Here is a 21,288-nt window from a genome sequence, read left to right as displayed (position 1 = left end):
GGCAGGCAGATCTCAGTGAGTTTGAGGCCAGCGTGATCTACAGAGTGAGTTCCAGGACAGCCAGGGCTACACAGAGAAACCCTGTCTCAAAAAAATCAAAAAGAAGTGTTAAGTTTAAAGGAATTACTAGATCATCATCTACAGTTCATGCTAAAATCTGCTTCAGTGTTTTAATGTCACTGATAGCAAAGTCTATCTAAATCCCAGCAAGACCACTAATGTATACAATTGCCAAATTTATAGGCAGAAAAATAGTCCAAACAAAAAAAGAGAAGGACCTTGATAAGTTCCAGGTGAACCTGGGCTACACAGCAAGACCCTGTCTTCAAATAAATGCGAGCATATGAACAAACACAGTGTGTCTTATAAAATTCTTGTTAGACACCTGGGCTGCTGAAAGCCACAAGAATATATTATAGAGATTCAGCTGTATATAATACAGCTATACCTAGAAAGTCAAGGAACCTTTCTAGAGGGAAGCCATTTATCAGGGAATATTTGGTGTTATTCAGCTTTTAATAATCACCTGTCTTCTGCTATGAATTTTTTGTGTGCTCATATACTACTAGGCCCTATGGTAAACAGTAGAAGCTTCTCAGACCTACTGCTGCTCTACTAGGTAACACCCCTATGGAGCCTTGGAGACAAGCAGACTGTAGATGCATAGCTTTGTTTCTTGTGCAAATGAAGCTCAGACCATCCCTTTCCTTCAGGGCTAGTAGCATGCCAGAGTTACTGACTGAAGACAAAAGAGTTTTTTGCATAACCAGCTGCAGTAAAGACTGAAGCAGAATTCCTGGTCTGGCCAGAGAGAAGAGAGGAAGGCAGTTTCTGTAGATGTAGAAGGCAGTCTGTAAGGCAGACTGGCTTGGGTGGAGGAGTAAGGAGCAAGGAAAAGTTTTGCAGACTGTAGGTGGATTTGAATCAGATCAGGAGAGTAGGAGAGGAAGGATAGATGGAGGACGAAGAAACAGAGGATGAAGATGAGATCGAGAGCATAAGAGCTTAGTTATTACTAGGGCTTTGAGAGGACAGAAAAAGAAGGGACAAAGAGGAACTGAGTGTCAGGACAGAACTGAAGCTGTGTAGACAAAAGTTTGTTATAGAGAAATAAAGTAAATGGATGTAAGAAACTGGTTTACACATATTCTTTTCCCTCAGATAACCCCACGCTGGACATAGCATCTTCTCCAGGACTCTGGGAAGGATTTTCTCAGGTCAGGCCCCTGGGGAAAAATTCCAATACTGGTCCTTATACCCAATCCGGTGCTATGAAATGATGCCTTCAGATCAAAAGGACAGAAGCTTCACCAAAAGACTAGTGTGAGCTACCCTTCTATCCCTCCCACCCTGAACAGACAGGTGGAAGCAGAGAACTTGACTGGGTTCAGCTGCCAAAGTCACTGACTTGCACTTCCTAATTTCTAAAAACATGAGAAATAAATTACTATTCTTTCTGAACTATCTAGCTCGTGGAGGCTTGTTACACAAAAGACCAAGATAAGAGTAAATTGACTTAAGAAATCCAGTTTAAGTACTAAAAATGGAAAACGTTGCCAGATTGAGTGAGTGAATGAAAAACATTACCTAGAGGTAGATAAGGATAGAAAAAGGTAATTTGTAGGCAATGTGCTGGGAGTTGGGAAAGCAAGTTGTAACTGATGCTGAGTATGTTTTAAGATCAAAATATCTCAAAGGATAAAAGGAGCCCCTAGAGTGTCACATAAGATTCCTTTCATGGAAGATAAGATGTTCCTAGAAATTTATGCACATAATGAGAACCCAAGAACCTCAGCAGAGAAAACAGAACCACTGCCATGGGAACAGGCATTAGAGTACTTCCAGAGAGAATGGAATGACACAACCTCTACTGCAAACTCAGGGAAAGAGGAAGGGGGGAACAGAGTGCAGAGTGGGAGAAGGAGAGGTGGTGATGTTTTGCATTTTATCTCTTGTTTTCCCCCCTTACCTTTCTAAAATGTGGAGTAATAAAGATATGAGAGCAACAGAGACTGGTGAGGGAAAAAGCACTGTTTTCTCTTTTAACTTAAATTTTTTAAAAAAATCCAAGATTGGACATGGTGTGCAGGCCTTTAATATCAGCAACTTGGACACAGTGGCAGGCAGAGTTATATGGTGAGACCCTGTCTCAAAAACAACAGTAATTAAACTAATTTTTTAAAAGTTGCCTTTTAACATTGAGTATAATGTAAGTTGGATGTAGGCCTTACTTTAAAAGACAAAGGACGTGCTTTTCTGCTAGTAGCTTGCATTTCATTTCCTTATCTGTATTGTCAAGCACCATTTTTTAGGTCATGTTTTTCAACAAAGCAGGCTCTCTCTGAACTTGGAGTTTGCCAATTTGGCTAGCTAGGAAGCTTGCCTTGGGGAACCCCTGTCACCACTTCCTGAGTGATAGGCTTATACAGAGGGTACTAGGATTACAAGTGGGTTATTAGGTCCAAACAGCTTTTGTAGATGGGTACTGGTGATCCAAACTCTGGTCCTCATACTTGTTTAGTAAGCACTTCATCACCCCAATCTGATACCTAGTTTCTTAAAATGGGCAAATGATACCACAGGCAAGATGTCTCACTGAAGAAGACACATAGTTGACCCTGTACTCTTCTACACAGGTGACCACCTGAAAGATGATCAGGATCTTCTGCTAACAGAAAAATGAAAAGTATTAATGCTGTTATCACTATAAAGTCTAAGTTGGCTTCATACTGACAGCAATCCTCCTGTCTCCATCTCCTAAATACACCATCAGGCCAAATGAAAATTAAAACTATAATAATACCTATAATCCCTGAATGAGGGAGCTAAAGCAGGAAGAACACAGGTTAGAAGTCAGCCTATGCTACAGGTAAATTCACATCACAACAGGATGCTCTAAATATCCAACAGAATGGAAAAAAACAGAACGTGGATAAACACAGAATGGCATGCAGAATGCCGAATGTCACCTGACCCTAAACCCCTAAAATCAAATCTGGAAGAGGGAACAGAATTTTCAGAGGCATGGTGTCCAAACCAGGTGGGAGACAGGCAGAGGTTGCCCTGGGCAACCCTACTGAACATTTCTCAGCATCACTTCAAGGCACTCTGTGTATTCACTACATATTAAAGGATTGCTTCGTATCTCACATACAAAGATCCAGCCTCACTTAAATGGGGCCCTTTCAAATCGAGAGAGAGAGAGAGAGAGAGAGAGAGAGAGAGAGAGAGAGAGAGAGAGAGAGAGAGAGAGAGAGATATCAATCTCTTTAATGTGTCAGTAAATCATAGGCATGAGGGCTATTTCTGTATTTAGCTATTACACACAGGCTTGCGACAGCTGGTTCTTGACCCATACTCCATGGGTCACATGCAGTAATGATTCCAAGAGAGAAAATGTCTACAAATGCAAAAGCTACAGGAAATGTCCCAATAGGAAGTGATGGCTAATGGTGTCAATTTCTTTCTGATAAAAACTATGGTGACTGCACATACATGTGAACATGCTAAACTGCTGTGCTAAGTAAAAGAGCTTTAATTGGAAACATCAGGATGCCAACTCTAACTAAATAAGCTGCTGCTTTCTATAAAGAGGGTGAAGCAAGCTCCCCAGCAGTGGTATGATGGTTTATATATAGTCATTGTCAATTTAACAGGATCTAATTCATGGAAACATGTCTGTAAGGGATCTTCTAGATTAGGTTAAGGTAAGCATATCCAGTTAGACTGACAGAATATAAAAAGAGAAAGCAAGCAGAGCACCAGTATCACCCTCCACACCTCTGTGTCCTGACTGTGGATGCAATGTGACTGGCCACTTCACACTCCTGCTTCTGTGGGTCAAAACAAACCCTTCCTTAAGGTGCTTTTGTCTCCCCAACATATAAAAAGTAACTAATACAGGTGTGCCATGCTAAATAGATGATAGAATCTGTCAAGACACTAGGACACGGGATGGCTCAACACATCCACAGCCTTCATTGCCCAAAACTTAAAGGCCAGAATCAGGGAAGCCAACTATCCAGGCCAACCAAATACCTTCCCATGATCGAATGGCAGAAAATATATTTGAGTGCAAGCCCTGGAGAAATGCCAGCAAATGACCATGGTGAGCACTTCTTTCCTGCAGCTATCAAGGTTATTCTCTCTCTTTGTTTGTTTTTAAATATAAGGGACAGACAAGGCTCCTTTAAAAAATAAAAATAAAAATAAAAAGAGGATCCTGAATACTCAAAACTGCTAGGACTGCTATCAGAGTTGCTCAACAAACACAAAAAAGGGAACAAACCAAGTCCTCAATCTTCAAGGGTCTGTCACACATACTGCTCTCTCTTCCCCAACCCCTCAAGATCCACACAATCACACATGCTTGCCTGCTTTTTAGCAAGCATATTTTGATTGACATTAGTGAAAGTAATTTTTGGCTGCTCCATTTTTCAGTAGCAAAGTTTTCCCCACTTGGTACTAATTTTACCATATTAACCAGCCGGGCATTAACAGGCTGCATCTCGGTATGTGTTGACACTCTTCAGTTCAGCAGTTTCCTGAGCATGCCTTCTACACACTGTTACATGTCACCATGGTACTGCACTAACAAGGTACAGGCATCCTTCTGTGCTTCTTCACAGTAACAGGAGTGGTGGAACTGGGGCCACTATCTACTTTTTTAAAGACTTGTTTTTTCTTTCCTCTTGATTTCTTCTACCTAGTGGCACACTGGTGGCAGGGTGGTGGTGTTAAACTTATTTTAAAGCAAATATATTTGAGGAAAAGTACATAGGAAGCTTTAATGGCCTGTTTACATCTTATTTTATATACTATCACTAATATAAAATGGTAACATAAGCAGAAAGAGGCTATGTAATGCTGCAGAGAGTCAAAGGGAGAGTCAGAAATTTGTTCTGACACCACAGCTGAACACAAACCAAGGTAACAGGGTGGGCCTGGCCACACACTTACTGCTTTTGGGATTTGTTTATCTAGTTTTGAGTGATACTGTGTACAGCACAGGATGGTCTAACATTCTCAATCTTCCTCTCCCAACCTCCTGAGTGCTGAGATTAGAGGTATAGACCACCAAACCTGCTAACGTAATAGCTTTTATTGACAAACAGTCAACAGCCACTATTAAGACATAGCACCCAACAGTACCAATATATCCAAAATAAAACAAAGTCTTTGTATTCTCCAATACACAGAGTCATCACTGACTTGGCCAAGAGGAGAACAGAGCAGCAAATAACAGAGGCAAGGTTGGCTTTTGGCAGTAGAAATGATACAGACTAAGGAACTAATCTTAGGGATTGTGCACATCTCAGGTCCTACCCCTACATAACAAATTGAATGTGGAGCTGAAAAATTAACTTTTATTCATTAAATGCTTCAAGATAAACATCTTTTTTTTCTTCTTGTTAAATGAGGCTTTATTTTCTTTCTATTTTTCACAAAGAGTAAAGCAATAAAGATAGGATAATTAATTAAAGCTGGAACCAAATTAATAGTTTCATATCTTGGATCTGTTCATGACTATTGGAATCCTGGAAAATTTTATTTGAAATCTTTGCTCTAGAGTTTTCTTTCTTTTTTCTAAATGCCGAATGCCGTTTATTGAAGGAAGGAGGAGTTCTTAAATACAGGCTTACAGCACAATGGGAGAACCCCGGAGGGCAGAAGTTCGTTACCGATGTTTTACAATCTTGCACAAGATAAACATCTTTAAGAGTTAAACTTATAGCCGGGCGGTGGTGGCGGATCTCTGTGAGTTCAAGGCCAGCTTGGCCTACAGAGCAAGATCTAGGACAGGCACCAAAACTACACAGAGAAACACATTTTTTTTTTTTTGGGGGGGGGGGGGGAGTTAGACTTACATGTGATAAGCTTTACATTAGGCAAAAAAGTTTTGCTAAAAATAAGTCTCTTGGCCCAGAATCTAAAGAGCCTTCCTTTCCTCCTTGCCTTGAATTGAACTGCCAAAGAAAAGAAAAACAAACAAACAAACAAAACCACCTGCCTCTGTGAATAGCATTGTTTTGATCAAACTAAGTCCTGTACCACTACTGGGGAATGGGGAGGAGAAGAGAACACCTGTAGCACACAAACACCTGTGACCCCTGCCCTCCCCTCAGAGTGTTCTCAGAAAGACCTGTTGAGGATACAGATTGTTAAAAAAGGATACTGAAGTGGTATTATCTCAAAACACCAAAAGACAAACAACAAAAAACTCACCCCTTCACAAACAGATGGAGGTGGCATGCATAGAACTGCCACATGACCATCTACCCATCAAAGAGCATGAAGATTCCATGAAGTTTCCATTTACTTGTTCACTTGTGCTTCAAGTAAAACTGACCCTGCTGTGAATAGGTTTCAGAAAAGGTTGAAAGAAATGAAATGGGAGGGTCAACACTTCCACAGCTAGTATGCATTTTTCACAAGGTGAACTGTTCATACATTAATGACAATCTAGGTAGATAAGGAATCTTCCATGTAGGAAACTTCCATGTAAAGTGCCCTTTTTGACTACCTAAGTGTTATTTCCACCAGTCTGAACTACCATCAACAAGGCATTGAAATCAATCCAGAACCTGATTCCAAAATCACAGCAGCAGCACTGTAAAAACAAGTATTTTACGATAAAGCTTAAGGGCTGGGTTAGTGGCTCATAACTGTAATCCCAGTAATTAGGAGGCTAAGACAGAAGGAGTGACAAAGGTAAAGGCCAGCCTAGGTCACATCATATGAGTTCCAAGCCAGCCTGCACAATAGTGTAAAGCTCTGTTTCAAAATTGGAGTAGGGGGGTGGTGGCAGCGGCAATGGACAGACCAACATGGGGAGGGGGGAGTACTCCATTGGGAAACAAAATATAAAAATTCAGGTAAAGATGCCTGGCCATTTAATAAACACATCTGAGACCTTTGTGAATGAGTGGGCATGGCTATGGTGGCAACTACCTATCAGCAAAATCAACTCGCAACTATTGGAAATCGGGGAAAAATAAACTCCCACGATGCTGGGTATCTGTGGTGTTTTGAATAGGATTGGCCCCCATGGACTCATGTGTTTGAATGCTTGGCCATAGGGAGTGACACTATTACGAAGTGTGGCCTTGGTGAAATGGGTGTGGCTTTGTTGGAGAGGTGTGCCACTAGGGGGTGGGCTTTGAGGTCTGAGAAGCTCAAGCCAGTTCACTTCCTGCTGCCTGCCCATCTGATCCAGATGGAACGCTCAGCTCCTTCTCCAGCACTTCATCTGCCTGTACACCGCCATGCTTTATGCCATGACAATAATGGACGATAAACCTCTGAAACTGTAAGCTAGTCCCAATTAAATGTGTTTTTTGTGAGAGTTGCCAGGCTCATGGTGTCTCTTCACAGCAACAAAACCCTAACTAAGACAGTATTGTAGAAAGAAAAAAACCCAAGAACATAAAACCACCATGAAATAAACAGAACTAAAATGGAGCTCAGAAATGTTAACTGACTTGCCCAAGATCACAAAAACTACAAGTCAAAGTGTTTTGCCTTTAATTGTGCCTACATTCTCTGTACCCACATGAGCACTGTTGGCAAGTGTATTTATGGCTGGAAATTGAAAGAATGGTGCTCAGCAAAAAACCAATAGGTACAAGTGGGCCCTAGCCAGGAACTAGCCCCAAAGTCAGATCTGGTAAATGTAGGTACTTGTAAAGAGTCTGCCTAGGTGACTGCTGTACAAAATAAAGACAACAAGAGTCTAACAGCACATTAATTTATTTTTTTAGTTTTATTATTATTTTTTTTAACAGTCCAGGTCTTCTATTTCTTTTTGTACATTAGGCCATAAATTCATATGGAATGGGTTCCATCAACTCAGGCTCCTTCCCATTAGTCCTCACAAAGTGTGCTTCTCTGGGTGGAGCGGGCTGGCGCTTCAGCTGAACCCAGGTGCTCTTCTTCTCTATGGCTTCTTTTTTCTTCCGGTTGTTCTCCTTCACTCACTTCAGGAAGCTGTCTCGACTCTTAAAGTACTTGATGCTCTCAATCCAGACGTTAACTCTCTTGCCAAGAATCTTGCCCTTAACTTGCTTGTTTACAATGATGCCCACAGCATGCTGGGTGACATCGTAGACATTTACGGTTTTGCCATGGAAACACTTATGAGGCATTCCTTTTTGAACAGTGCCCATTCCCTTGATGTCTACAATATCACCCTTCTTGTAGATTCGTATGTAAGTGGCCAAAAGAACAACTCCATGTTTCCTAAAAGGCCCAGAGATCATAGTGAGCGCCCTCCTCTCTCCCTTTGTGTTTGTCATTTTGGTGAGTTACTCAAAGATGGCTGCCACGGCCACAAGCATCCTTTTTATTCTTAAGTTTCTGGTCCTTTTCTTTGTTTAAATATGGCATTTATACATTGCAAATAATAAACAGTCTATGGTGAAAGGATTTTTAAAAATTATTATTAAGGGGACTAGAGAGATAGTTCAGTGGTTAAGAGCATTTGTTGCTCTTCTAGATGTGGTGGCTCAAAACCATCTATAATTCAAGTTCCAGGGGATATAACATTGGCATATATCCATTGGCACTAGACAACATATGGTGCACAGACCTGTATGCGGGCTAAATACCATACACATAAAATTAAACTAAAAGGTATGATTGCATCCTAGCACATTAAAAGGAGATATCTTTTGCAAGGAAGTAAATGCAAAGTCTCATGTGCAGGCCCAGTTCTTTGGTGACAGGCTTCTTGAGGTTCAGTTATCCACTGGGATATAGGAAAACACAGGACAAGGGGCTGAAGGAGCTGAAGAAGTAGGGTACAATAAGAAGAATATTTCTACCACATAATAAGATGGCAAGAGTGGTGCCATCTTATACGACTACCCTTCCTAGTCCAAAGGACAGTGCACACCCAGGCCTGAGGCCAGTCAAGTTCCATGCTAACTAAAGTTATGCTGAGACTGGTAGGCTGTTTTGTCACCCAGACAGGTCCCAGCATTAACAGTTAGTTTAGCATCCAGGCTTTGACATGTTCTATTCTTAGAACACACCACAAATCAACCAAAGAGCAGAGGTGGGGATGAGACAGAAAGGGGCCAGAAAGCAGAGGCTAGGGATACTGCTAAGAGAAGAACTCTGCCAGACCCAGGAGTATACCTGCAAAAGATAGGTGGTAGGCATAAACAGACATTTTTTAAATATAGAGCTATTCACTTCTTTATCTGCTACGACAAAGGTCACATTTCCAAGGAAAACGAGTTGAGGACTGTGTTGACTAGATCCTCACTGCCTACAGGATGTGTGTACTGACACAGCCCTTGTAAGGTACTGGTGGAAATATAAAATAGTACAACTGATGTAGAAAACAGTGCAGAGGTTCCCTTAAAAAACTAAAAATAGGTCAGACACAGTGGTATTCTCCTTTAATCCCAGGAGACAGATCTCTTTAAGTTCAACACACCAGGGCTGGTCTAGGTGTATACAGTGAGAATCTCTCCTTTAAAAACACAAAATATAAAGTTGGGGGATTAAGCTCAGTGGTAGAGTGCTTGCCTAGCAAACACAAGGCCCTGGGTTTGGTCTTCAGCTCAAAAAATAAAATATAAACAGAGCCTCACAGTTTAGCAATTCTACTTTGTAACATTATGATTGTCAATCTAATTGGATTGAGAAGCATCTCCAAAATCAAAGTTTTGCGTGTCTGTGAGGGCATTTCCAGAGATGGCTACAATGGGAAGAATACCTGCCAAGAATACGGGCAACACCATTCCATACGCTTAAGTCTGGATGAAATGAGACAAAAACAAACAAACAAACAAACAAAAAAAAAAAGATGTCTCCATGGTTAAGAGCACTTGCTACTCTTTCAGAGGACTCAAGTTCATATTCTAGCACCCATGTCAGGTGGCTCAAACCACTTGTAATGCCAGTTCCAGGGGATCTCACTCCCTCTTCTGGCCACCCTGGTCAACTGTACATGTGTGGCATATATTCAACACAAACATGTATACAAAAATAAAAATAGCTGGGTGGTGGTGGCGCACGCCTCTAATCCCAGCACTCGGGAGGCAGAGCCAGGCGGATCTCTGTGAGTTTGAGGCCAGCCTGGGCTACCAAGTGAGTTCCAGGAAAAGGTGCAAAGCTACACAGAGAAACCCTGTCTTGAAAAACCAAAAATAAAAAAATAAAATAAAAATAAAAAAGATAAGGAAAGGTAGAGGGCCCAAAAGCACAGGGATTCTCTACTTCCTACCATGGACTTTGTGGTGGTGGAGTATGAGGGTGTGGGGTAAACTAAAAATAGTTTTCCCATGAATTTCTGTCAGATAGTTGTCATAGCAATGAAAATCTAACAGCGGTATATACTCTGAAAGAACTGAAAGCAGGGTCTCTCCAAGACATTTGTAATTCCACATTCCCAGTTCACAAATGATTTACAACCTCACAGACAGATGAGCAAACTATATATGGTGTATCCAAAAATGGACTAATATTCATCCTTAAAAATGAAGGGAGCAGGGCATGGTGGTGTATGCCTTTAATGCATAGCATTATGTATATTAATAGTACGTAGATTGAGATAATCTAGGTACAGAAGATCAGTGCTTATGACCTATTTTTACAAGGTTCCTAGGCCAGCCCAACCAGAGACAAACAGTAAGTGCAAGAGGGAACCCTGCCTCTTTGTAAGGTGCTCTTCAAAATTTGTTGTGCTTGTTTGAATAGTCCAGAAGCCCAAAGAAGTGATTATTACACTAGCTGTTCCTTTGTGGGGGCATCTTTTACTTTGGGGGGGGGGTGTCATTGTTAATATTTACCAAAAAAAGGTCTCATTATGTAATCCAGACTGGCCTGATACTCATGATCTCCCTATCTTCTTAGCCTCACAATGCTAGGATTTCCAGTGTATATTACTACATATGTCTGGCTCATTTTTTATCTGCACCACCCCCAGCACCCCATCCCTATTACATTTTATCTTCCTTTCTTAGACAGGAAGTGATATGGCTGGACGAAGAGAGGAATATAAGGCGGGCAGAGACAGGAGCTCAGCCCCCCCCTTCAGGCTGAGGAGTTGGCGAGGTAGGTGGTGGTGGCTGTGGCTTGCTCCCTTGTTCTCCGATCTTTCAGCATTTACCCTGATACCTGGCTCTGGGATTTTATTATTAAGACCAATTAGAATTCGCACTACACAAATCAAATATAATTATTACACTCTGTTTCTTTAAAATGGTCCTGGGAGATATTTTCTATTATATTTGATTCCAAGAAGGTAGAGAACCCTTTGCTGCTTTCAACAGTGGAGAAACTGAGAAGCCAAATTAACTATGAACCCAAGATTATAATAAAAAAAAAAATCTACCAGTGTTGATAGGTACAGATGGCATAGTCTTGTGGGAAACTCGGCATCAGATAATTTCTCACCTCCTGCCAGCTGTCTCAACTGCACACGCTGGACAATGCTCCTACCTCACTCACATCACAGAATGAGTGTCCACAACTATGGGCATGTATATACTACTCAAAAACAGTGGAAAGGTAACATGCACACATAACCTTGCTGCTGCTGGTCAAGCTTTGCTTAACTACTACCATTTAGATAAACTAGCCAGTTACCCTGTATGCCTAACTTAAAGCAGATATTCAGAAAAGGAAAACTATACTAAATTAAAATTATTTTTTTCTATTTTACCACCAAGAAATCTATACAGGTATTCCCTAAACGTCATTCTCCTGAAGAAAGAGCTGTCTGCTCCAGGTTTCCCTAGTGAAAGGCCCATAGCAGAAGATCAATCCTATGAAGACAAAGCTGTAAATCAGAAGTTATGCTCTAGAGCCAACAAGGCTTTAGCAGAAGGAACTACACATTGACACAAAATACTTTCCTTTCATGATCACTCAGATTTCAATTACAGTAACCCAGGTACTGTATGCATGAAACAAACTATAACAAGAACTTGGAAGGTGCCAGCCATGGCCCCTGCACACATGCAGACATGGTGCTGTGCTCAGTATTAAAGACACTAAACATTTCCTTTATGTTACTCAGCTCCATAGTAAAATGTTAATTTTACCTCTTTTTTTCCCCCCAAAGCCTAAAATCCTGAAACACAGTGCTTTTTAACTTAGTAAAAAGGAGAGACAACCTAACCCAATGAAAATATACAAACATTAAGCCAAGTATAGTGGCACATGCCTGTAGTTCTGGCTACTTGGGAGGCTGAAGCAGGAGATCACTTGTGACAAGGAAATAAAGAATAGCCTAAGGAACCTCGTAAGAACCTGTCTCATAAAAGAAAAAAATAAATAAAACTAATACGAATGATATTATGCATGTTTTGATCTTTTTCAGAAACTACTTTACTGAAATACTACAGAGAATCAAATACAACATTCCAGTTAATACTGTTTACAGTAGTACTTCTTCAGAAGCAAAGGAAACACCTTTCTAATGTTAAAGTGTTTCCATGTAAACCTGCCAATTTCATAGGCAAGACCAATTATCACTCCTCATTTATTCGGTAAGCAGTGTTTCACTGATTAGCAATGAGCTCAATATAAAGAAAGAACTGGTCATCAAAAATCCAAATCCTTTACTCAACGCAAACTCCTCATGCTTCTATACCAATAGTGTAATACTGTGTGTGTGTGTGTGTGTGTGTGTGTGTGTGTGTGTGTAAGCAAAACCTTTCTCTGCTCATTTTTTACATTCCCAAGTGACTGCATGCCACTAATAGTGTACTATTTCTGTGTACAGTCTCTAAGTCAGAATCTGCATTCCATACCATATCTTGATCATGAACACTATGCATGCTAGATACAGACTGCTTAAGCATCCTTTCTCAATGGCAGTGAAGACCAGAAAACATTCCTATAATCAGCATTTTCCATATATACAATAACATAAACAAGGGCTAAAAGCATAGATTCCCAATGAAATGAGGGCCTGCTTCCAGGGACCCAGAATACACAATGACAAGATATGTTTTTTTAGGCTTCAGAATGATAGTGGCCATGCTGTAACCTCATAGTCCCTTCATCTCATTCTGGTGCTCACACTAGAGCCTCAAAAACAGCAGTATGAGATATGTAAATTTTAGTCTAAGTGATACAAAAAGATAGCATTTGCTTTACCTTTATGTAATGTACAAAATACTAAAAAAAGTGTCAGATACCAAATCAGCACCACTTATTTAAAACAATGCTAAGTATACATGATGCAATTCTGAAGAATTACACACCATTAAATCTCAAAATATTTGAAAAGTTAAAGGATCAAAGATCCACTTTGGTTACCTGCATTAAACCAACATTGGTGTTTTCAAGAAAGTGCCCTCACTGCTCTGAGGTAAGGGGTAACAGACTCTAGGAACCCCCCAGGACAGACTATATGGTATAGAGACCAGAATATCTGACCAACACTATGTTGTTGCTTGTGTGCATGCCAACATATAATGGTGCTACAGGACTTTACTGTTGCTCCAGAAGAATCATAAAATGTCTGTTCAGCCATAGTACTTTGGCTTTACACATAAAACTTCTCAGTTCTTACAGCTAAGATTTTCAAACAGCTAAAAAAAAAAGACTCTGTCCTTGGAAACAACCTGTATCTAGCAAGGAATGAGGCTCTGAGAATCATAGACCCTTTGTATCTACTCCAAAAACAACTGAATTCCTACCCTAGAACTCATTCACTTTCAGTCCTGCTGAACGTGGTAAGCTTTTCCAAATGCAAACAGCTCAGACCTCTGAGCTAGGACTATACCAAATCCCTATGTATGCCCCTACATTCTCCTATTAACTGAGTGCAGAGTCACAATACAGTAGACAAACGCATCTTCCTACAGCTCTGAAACCCTGTCCCCAGTGTATGTGGAGAGCTCTCTCCAACTCTGTGTTCACCCTGGGAAATGCCTCAAAAATCCCCCTTCATCCTTCTTAGAGGAAGCAGACACACAGGGCAGAGGCAAGACTTAGGGAACCTTGGCCTTAGCCTTAGTATGGGGACTCCAGTTGCCCTTCTGAGAGGGTCAGCAAGTACCACAAAACTAAAGAACTGCTCATCTGAGTCAATGACCATTTCATCATAAATCAACTTTGTAATTGAGGGTTTATGCTAATACACGTTGTTTTAAGTTCCACAGTTTTATCTTACAAATAGAAACAAGTTTTATTTTCTTTGGTTATTTAAAAAAACAAAATAAAACATTTGGGACTATTTGGACATATATTTGGACATATACTATTTGGACACACTCTCCTATAGAATAAAAAGCCTGCTACAAGGAAGACACTGGCACAGCTATTACATAAATCACTACTTAGAAACAATGCTTCCAAATTCAAGATCACAGGCTATCAAGCCAGGTGACTAAGGATTACAGGAAAGAAGTAAAACACCTAACTAGGGGGGTTGGCCATATAAATGAAAAAGAGCTTGGTTTAGCAAAAATACTTGCAAAATTGCATGCCTCTTCAAAATGGACAAAGAGCTTATACTATCCAGGGAAAAGATAGGTATTCACAAAGAGAAAATAGCAAGACCGTCATCTCTGAGTTTTGTGAACGCCAGCAGAAAGGAAGAATCAAAATAATCATAAGACTCTCACTAACTTGTTTCATTAAGTATACCAAAAGTTTTGTTAAAAGATTTAAATTTCAAGCTGAGTATGGTGGCACACGCCTTTAATCCCAGCACTCTGAAGGCAGTGGCAGGTGGATCTCTGAGTTCGAGCCTAGCCTGGTCTAGAGAGTAAGTACCAGGACATCCAGTGCTACATAGAGAAACTCGGCCTCAAAACAACCTAAACAAATGGACACAAGATTCAATTCTTTACCCAAATTAACATGTAAATTAACAAGTGAGAGCTGAGGACTTTCTGTTGTAACATTCTGAAGTGCACAATTCGTGATCTTTCCTTACTGTAATAACCAGAAAAAAAGAAAAATGCACACCTGTTTTTTATTCCGCTTGCTTGTGTGAACCTGGATGTCCTACATGGCCAGCCTAGCCTGGCTGCCTAGAAACAAACCAAAAGACTGAGCTAGGGAAAATACATCAAGTTCCTTTGGGAATGGGGCCTAAAATACACAGTTGCCCAATGAAGTAAACAAGTTGAAGCATGAATAAAACATAATAAATATTTGATGACTGCAGTCAAAATCCAGTAAGAAAATATGACTACAAGTTTTTCTTTAAAATCATACAAGGTGTGGCTCAGTGATATAGAGAACTTGCCTAGTATGGTGAAGAACTGAGTTCAGTAGTCCAGCACTGTAAAACAAAATGAACAGAGGAAAAAAAGGTACTCATGAAAATTTTTTTCTCTTATGGTAAAGCAGCCCATGTTTTCTTAGCAGTCTATTAATAGTCTAAGTCACTATTATTTATGTGCACCAAGTACGCTTACACATATCCCTCCTGTTAGTTTATGTTGCCCCAACTGCACCTTTAAAACACCCCCTACACTCCCTTTACACACACACACACACACACACACACACACACACACACACACACACACCCCTTAGCAACTTGGCCAAGATGGCTCTTTTTCAAGCCCTCAAGCCTTTACAGGCCCCATTACATGACTTGTCTTGTCCTTCACCTGTGCCCCATAAAGAATTTACTGTCCAACTGGCCAGTTTACTATGGCCTTATAAGTGACAAGGATATCAGCAGAAAAACTTCCCAAATAAAGTAAGCTTATGAGAAAGAAACATCACTGTTATCTTGAAAGATTAAGCTACAGTATAGTTTTGTTACTGAGCAATTAACACTAATACATGCCACACAGTATAGGAACTCCTATAGGCTAAGGTTTAGTGTATATAATAGCTGCTGTGAACCTCTGTTCAGATCCATAGAGTCCATATAAAAGCTAGGCACAGTGGCATGTTCCTGTAATCCTGGCAAGGGGGGAGACAGTGACAAAAAGACCCCCAGGGTTTTCTAGACAGCCAGTCTGGCTGCATGGACCAGCTCCAGGTTCAGTGAAAGATCTTGTCTGAAAAAATAAGTAAGGTATGAAGGGCTGGAGTGATGACTGTGGCTAAGAATTATTGCTTTGCAATCATGAGGACTTCTATTCAGAGTCCTCATTTAAAAGACAGACAGAGAGGAGGAAGAGTCAAGTCCGGGACACGGCTCAGTGGTTAAGACTGCATACTGCTCTACAGAAGCTGAGCTTTGCCTCCAACACCAAGCACCCAGCAGCTCACAACTAACTTTAACCCTAGCTCAAGGAGATCCACAAACTTCTTCTATCCTCCATAGGTACTTAAGTTCACATGACCATATTTATATTCTCCCCACCCCACCCCACCCCGCCTCACAGACACACAGACACACAGACACACACACACACACACACACACACACACACACACACACACACACACTTTTTTTAAAGGCATGTGGATGGTCACTCACAGCTATACCTAGAGTACTTTGGGACAGAAACAGATGCATTCCATCTGGGAGTTTTTTGGATGGCAGGCCTAGCTTCTGACTCAATGAAAGGCCCTGTCTCAAGGAAATGGAATGCTAAAGCAGAACACTTAATATTTTTCTCAGGCCTCTGCACACACAGTAAAAGACAACTGAGAAAGATACCTGATATTGACTTCTGACCACGACATGTACATGTGTGCACACACAACCATGAACATGTAGGCATATGTGTGCATACATACAAAATAATTTTAAAAAGAGCTTCCTGAAACACAGAACATATCTAAGATGCTACTTAAACACTTATTTAGCACAGAGCATCAAATAGGGTAGGGAAAGCAGGGAGCTGTCTTTTTAAAGTACTCTGTGTTCCATATAAGACTATCAACTAACCAGGTGGTGGCACATGTCTTTAACCCCAACAGGGAGAGGCAGGTAAATCTCTTGAGTTCAAGGCCAGCCTGATTTACAGCCAGGATACAAAGAGAAACCCTATAGGGAAGGAGGGAAGAGGCAGGTGATGACAGACAACATCATTATCCATTACTTAGAAGTCACAGACTCCTTTCGGGCTCCAGGGAGTTAGGTGCTAAATAAATTGCCACCTCAACAACTATCATGTCTATTCAGACTGGCAGATGGACACCAAGGACAGGTGAAGCATACTTTGGACATCAGTATCAAAGCTAACAACAATATGTTAGGTCTCAAGTTTTAGCATTGAAATCATATTCTAAGATGTTTTTCCAATTTATTGGAAGATATCATAACACACACACACACACACACACACACACACACACACACAAAGTCTTCTTACTGTCTGAAAGCCCAAACATTTCTTAAGTCAAATTTTATAAAATGACCTGAAAAATGACAAGAATTAAATGCTGTTGACCGCCCTTCCTCTTAGAGTTAATCATTTCAACAACTCCACACCAAAGGTGATAACCTGCTGGCTACATGGAGGGGTAAATTCTTTAAGTGGCTGAAAGAATGGGAGATCCCAGAGCAGACAACTGTTTTCTGAAGAAAAACAAACAAACAAAAAACCACTTTAAATGAATTTTAAAATCTATTCACTTCCTTTTATTTGAATATGAATGTCCTAACTGGGCTTGAACTCAACTCAGGATACACTTCTCATTCTCCAAAACAGCTGGGTTTAAAGGACTGTACCACCATACATTAACTCTCAGATACCATTTCATAGAACACACACTTATGAGCCGCTTAGTACTCTGATACCTGGGACCCTTATCATCACAAACACAAATAAATATATTTGGTACTACCTACTTGATACTTTCATCTTAACTCAGAAGATTCATGAAGGACTGGTGGCTGTATTCCAATGTTACTATTAAGCTGAATTATTTATTGGGGTGGGGGGATACAAACACAAAATACACAGCCAGCTCTGAAATCAGAAACTTTCATGAGCTTCCCAGGGTACTACACTCTGATCGGGAAGCCCCAGATGCATCACTGAACTACTATAGAGGCCCTGGTCACAAGTCCTTCCAGAACTCTCAACTTGCTTTCATTTCTTCATCTTTGTATGCCTCTACAACAATGTAGTAGATGTACTAGACTGAACTAGCTAATCACACATCCTGCCCAGTGCCCATGCTAACAGGACACAGAAAAAGGAGGAGAGCTAATAGAAACCCTCTTGCATGCAAATTGGAAGCACTGCCTGTAACAAGCAAGTGCTTATTAGGAACTACAGAAGTGCTCTGATACCCTAATCCAAGTCATTACTTACGGTGCTACATTTGTGCTGAAATCTGCTCCCACCGAGGGCATGCAGTCCACAGACATAACTAATGAGCTTCTTTAACAGAGCAGGACTGCAGGGTTGGCTTCCAAGGTGCCTAACGCAGGGGTGTCAGTCATCATTTTCTGGAAAGGGCTCTCAAACCATGAATGGATCTTCATTGCTGCTATGAAACAGCCCTTAGAGAATGGGGAAACTATCCTCAGTAATCGCGTTATGCAAACTGAGATTACAGGCTGAATTTAGTCGACAGGTTATGTTGTGCTAGTTCCTAGCTTCAGTCCTCCACTAAGACAAAGACCGACGTACCACTGGAGGATCCTGTCTCAACTCCCCACCTTCCCTGCTACCCTTGGATAAAATAGAATAGAGCAAGGACAATGAGAGTCGTATAAATCCTTGTATTCATATATCCAAATATCCACTCACAGTAAAATATGGTATAGTCTGGTCTATACATTCTTGAAGGTGTAGAGAATCTAGCACCCAAAATAACTGTTCCAAGGCACTACTAACATCTAGACCAGTGCAGTCAGTGCCAAGAGTTCCTCTGTGAAGCAAGTCATGTCCAGAACCAGCAATTTTGCTGATACTTCCTCTGAGAAAGCTGGAGACTATGTGTGGGACCAGCCTGTAATTTCCAAATGATCCATGTTAACAAGTTGCCATAACAACCAATACCTCTCAGGTCACATCATAGCCTAATCCTGATCCCACTCCCTTCAACCTTTTATTCAGCCCTTTTTCAGACTGGTATGTCTTGTCTGTTTGGAGACCTCCAAGCACCTTCCATAACATAAAACCTTTCTTTATCAAGAAGGTTCTCAAAGGTGATTTCATCTAGCAACAGCTATGGATTTCTTTTTTTTTTTTTTTTTTTTTTTTTGGTTTTTCGAGACAGGGTTTCTCTGTGTAGCTTTGCGCCTTTCCTGGGACTCACTTGGTAGTCCAGGCTGGCCTCGAACTCACAGAGATCCTCCTGGCTCTGCCTCCCGAGTGCTGGGATTAAAGGCGTGCGCCACCACCGCCCGGCCGGATTTCTTACACACTGGTATGTCAAGCCCAAAGAACCATCTCATTATATCAGTATATGCATGCATGTTACTGCTACCCTAAACTAAAATTATAGCCTACCCATAAGTCCAGGGCCAAGGTCATTACAATTGCATTATGCACAACCTACAACACAGAACAAGATAAATACCTGCAAAATGTAAAAATGCATTCTAGACACCTCATATATTATTTCTCACATCCTCTTTTAGATTAAAGCCAGTTATACTGCACAGAAGTTACAGTTTTTACATTTTAAATGTCCTCTTTTTGTCTTTACTAAATCTAAAAGGAAATGAATTTACTATGTTCTTGTTAATCTTCACTTGGTTTGCTATTTGTAGTTGTTCTTTGGGATCCTGTTGGAGACATCATACTTACAGCAAACCATTGCATTAATCTAAGAGATTGTACTTATCTGTTTCTGGTTTTGTTAACAATGCTCAAATTGTTTGGTGGTTTGAACATTGGGTCCTAGATCAAATAGGATTCCAAACTAAACATATTTTCAAAGCATTTTTTGGTGCAACATACTCTCTTGCTCTCAATATAAATTCTTTTCTTTTTTAAAAATTATTTTTTTCTTATTTTTACGTGCATTGGTGTTTTGTCTGCATGTATGCCTGTGTGAGGGTGTTGGATGCCCTGGAACAGGAACTCCAGGCAGTTGTGAGCTGCCACGTGCGTGCTGGGTATTGAACCTGGGTCCTCTGGACAGGCAGACACTGCTGTTAATCACTGAGCCATCTCTCCAGCCTTATAATTTCTTACACTAAAGGAAAATACAGGGAAATCAATGTGACCTGAGAAGAGGAAGTAGTGGCAGAGGTGAGCAGTGCCCAAAGAGTAAGGAACAGGGAAGAACATTCCATAGGGCAACTACTGTTCCTCCACATAGGCTTGTTACTAATCAGCTCTGATAATCAACTCTAAGAAACATCAAACCTAGTAAGAGCCAGGGCTCCCCAACTTCAAGAGTTTCTCATGAAAAGAACAAGATTTTCTCATCTCCAAACTGGCTTCAATCAAAACTTGGGATAGTAAAGCAACCCACACTTAGGTGTAAACCCAAGGGAAAAGGAAACTTCCACACAGATTCTCCTGTGTCAATACACTGAGAAACATCATTCAAATTAGCCAAAAACTAGAAAACTCAGATGTTCACAAAATGATGCATGGACAAATAAAATGTGACACAGCCATACAATATACTACAATTACAATTCACTTCGTAACAGGGAAGATGAACCTTGAACAATATATTGTGCTCAGAAAAAGATACTAGATACAGAACACCACATACTATTTCATTTGCATAAATGGTCAATAACAGACAAATCCATAGAGCTGGAAAGCAGATCAGCAGCTGTTAGGTGCTAGAAGAGGAAGCACATGTGGCTGTAAGAGAAGAGCAGACACTGAGCTAGGGAGATGGTTAATGGTTCAAGAGTTAAAGGTACTATATACTGTATTCCCAGCACCCAGGTGGTGGTTCACAATTGCCAGTAACTCTAGTTCCAGGGGATGTGGCCTCCACAGGTACCTGCACTCATGTACAAATGCTCATACACTCACACTATTATTTTTTTTTTAGGGTAAACAATATCCTTGTCTTGGCTATAGTACTGACTACAGGACGTTATATGTGTAATTTTAAAAAAAAACGAAGGAAGAAAGGAAGGACGGACGGATGGACAGACGAGAATTGTTCAGGCATGCATAAATTTTCTGAGCAGAAGTAAAACTCAGTTCATCTAAATGTGATCAGAGAACTTTTATCAATCCTGGTATTAAATTATTAATTTTAAATAATAGCACTAAGGAAACTAGGAGAAAATACAGGAGGGGTTGACTTAAATTTACCCCAAGAAAACAAATAAGGCTGGACTGAGAGTCTATGACAGCCTCAGTTGCAATGTCCATATCATCCTAGTATGGCATGCCATAGTCCAGATCCCCTAAAGACACAATGTAAACTTCTTTCAGGGCAGAATTATTTTGGTAAGAGTGAGCTACAGGC

At 40.6% G+C, this 21,288-nt stretch overlaps 1 protein-coding gene and 1 pseudogene across 6 annotated transcripts in view; both read right to left on the bottom strand.

Annotated features, from left to right (window-relative positions):
- The window catches only part of Ankrd11 (ankyrin repeat domain containing 11), a 205,938-nt gene that overhangs the window by 64,047 nt on the left and 120,603 nt on the right, over positions 1-21,288 (bottom strand). The window lies entirely within an intron of this gene.
- LOC131911624 (large ribosomal subunit protein eL21-like) lies at positions 7,812-8,294 on the bottom strand (annotated as a pseudogene).

This window comes from Peromyscus eremicus, chromosome 5 (assembly GCF_949786415.1).
Source record: "Peromyscus eremicus chromosome 5, PerEre_H2_v1, whole genome shotgun sequence".
Taxonomy (NCBI): Eukaryota; Metazoa; Chordata; class Mammalia; order Rodentia; family Cricetidae; genus Peromyscus; species Peromyscus eremicus.
Note: the sequence above shows the minus strand (reverse complement) of the source record. Positions and strands in the feature narration are given on the sequence as shown.